This window comes from Ixodes scapularis, unplaced genomic scaffold, assembly GCF_016920785.2.
Source record: "Ixodes scapularis isolate PalLabHiFi unplaced genomic scaffold, ASM1692078v2 PGA_scaffold4__175_contigs__length_147842914, whole genome shotgun sequence".
NCBI lineage: Eukaryota > Metazoa > Arthropoda > Arachnida > Ixodida > Ixodidae > Ixodes > Ixodes scapularis.
This window is the reverse complement of record NW_024609879.1, coordinates 20,834,575-20,837,039: the sequence shown is the minus strand read 5'-3', so window position 1 is coordinate 20,837,039 and position 2,465 is coordinate 20,834,575.

The window sequence follows — 2,465 nt, the reverse complement described above, 5'->3', positions numbered from 1 at the left end:
CGGTCTCGCGCGGCGAGATGTAGCAGTGTCTGTGAGCAGTTAGAAACAATCTCGCTCACCAGGGCGTGCACAACTACATCCTCTCCTTTCCAGAGTGAGGGTAAAAACCGGATTTTAAGCCTTGTTCAACTTCTTACTAATTGTGCAGCGATATTACCAATTCTAAGCAGTCGCAAGAGATTAAAATCTGTTTTTGCACCCTCCGGTCACAAGTTTGTGAAACAGCCATTACAAACATTTCATTTCAGTTAATTTATACCGCTAAAACAATATCAGTTTTGAGCAGTCAAAGCAGGATCAATCGAAACTTCGAGTTCAAACCAACATCCTTTTGTGAGTTTTTAATAGAGTATTCGCACGACTAGGTTTCTCCCTGAGCACAGGATTAAACGTCATCGAGCTCTAAACTCACGTGCTCCGCATCACGAATGTTCTCAAATCCCCCCAGCTCGTGGGGAGCCGAGGGGAATTTGTGACCGGCCGACAGAATATCTGTTGTTTCGTCAGAGCGACCAGGCCTCCCCTTTGTCCCCCTGCTTTTAGGAAGGTACCGCAGTTAACAGCAATTAGGTGGGCGCCTTTTTAAAAAAAATTAATATGCTTTTTGTTTGACGAGTTTCCGAAGTTCGCCAGCACATTCCAAAAAGGAAAGACTCCGGCAACTCCGACTCAGTTGTGCGAATGCTCGCTTGATATTTCTGCACTGCCTCCTCCTTCTCGTTTTTCCCTTCTCGCAGCTCTACGACATACTCAATTTTCTCCAGCATTAATGATCTCTCATGAGATACCCCGTCACCATTATGCACATTTACAAGGCGATCAAAAGACTTTTAGCTGCACTAGCAGTTTCTTTGAAGCTCACTACCCATACAGGCATTGTATTCGAATGACTTGTCTTCCTTTTTTCTTAAAGGGGCACTAAACCAATGTCTGCGAAAGTCTATTTACGGTCATAAATGTGGACGTGTCTGCAATAGTTCTCTAGAAATCAATTTCTGATGCCGATTTAAGTAGCAATAGCTACTTAAATTGGTTAAGTGTTTTTTTAATTTGTTTAGCAGACAATTGCTAACCAACAGATTAAAGCAGGCTCCTCTGTTCCGTGCAATTTGCTTCGTAATCAGTCGGTCAACTTGACCGTCAAACTATATCTTTGATCTGATATAGATGTTTGATATACTATCCCCATCACGTGAGCGGATAGTTGAAATAGCTGCAAGGCTATGTCCTTTTTATCAAAGTAGACCATCTTCTGTGGTGAAGCTAAGGTTCTTGAGAGGCAGGCGCTTTCTTGTGGCCCTTGTGGGTTGCTCTTCACACGTCCGTTTGTAGAGCAAGGTTTAGCATGGTGACAGGGTATCTTTTTGGTGGTAGTCTTTATCCGTGCCACAGTTTTCAAGGGCATAAGAGCATTATTTGGTTGACTGACACTTGGTATTGTGAGCCAAGCAGATTGTCATGGCTGTGCTCATCATCTTTGTCAATGCTTTCTAAATATTGAGAGGTTATCGTCTGATTGGCCACTAATTGTAACTTGGCTTTGTTACAATTTTTTGTCCTCTGATTCCGAGTTATCAGGTTGTAAACGAGACCGAGGTGCCTGCAATTTGACAGGCTTACTGTGCTGCAAGGTCCATCTATCTTAACAATACCTAGGTGGTTGAGATGAATCTTCAAAGCTCGACTCTAATTATTTGTGTGATTTTATTATTTTTGTTGTTCTAAGTGATGGCTTCTTTTATGCTTTGTATTTTCAGAAGTGGGCCTTCAACTCCTTCAGCTGGTGCTGCAAGCCTGCTGGCACAACTTGTGACCCAGGTACCAGAATGAAGAGCTGAAAGCACTGTTCGAGTGAGAGGACCAGTGGCCCTTGCGCAGCTCGAAAACCGGACCGGGCAGTCATCAGAGCTATTTATGTTCCACTTCCATTAGCTCCAAGATGTTTCGTTGGCACCCTCTAATGGTTTCCGTCCGTGACGTCACAAACAGAATTTCCCCTGTCCTGATTGGCAATATTTGCCTCTACCTTCCTGTAATTGGCAGGATTTCCCTCCCCGTTAGCCGGCATTTGGGTAAGCATTATCAGTATACAGGAAGCCCTGGTTCGGCGGATCGCAAACCTCAACTACAGCGACGCTTTTTGTCGTGCACATTGCTAATAGTCTGCGTCACTAGTTGTGTGCAGTGCAAGCGAAGCAACGCCGGGCAAAAAAAAGGGCAAGCACTAGGAAGGCTGGACAGAAGAAGAAGGCGAGGCGAGAAAGAGAGAGCACTAGGAACGTTAGAGAGGAGGGTAGGTTTCTCCCCTCCCCAACCTTTCTAGTGCTTGGCCTTTCTCCCCTCGTCTGGCGTTGCCTTCGTCTGTCGTTCACATAATTATAGTCTGTTACAACTCAAGAATGTAAGGAAAGGGAAAGGAAGGCCGGGGAGGAGGAAGCAGACGAATTGCTGGAGAGGAGAGGAGA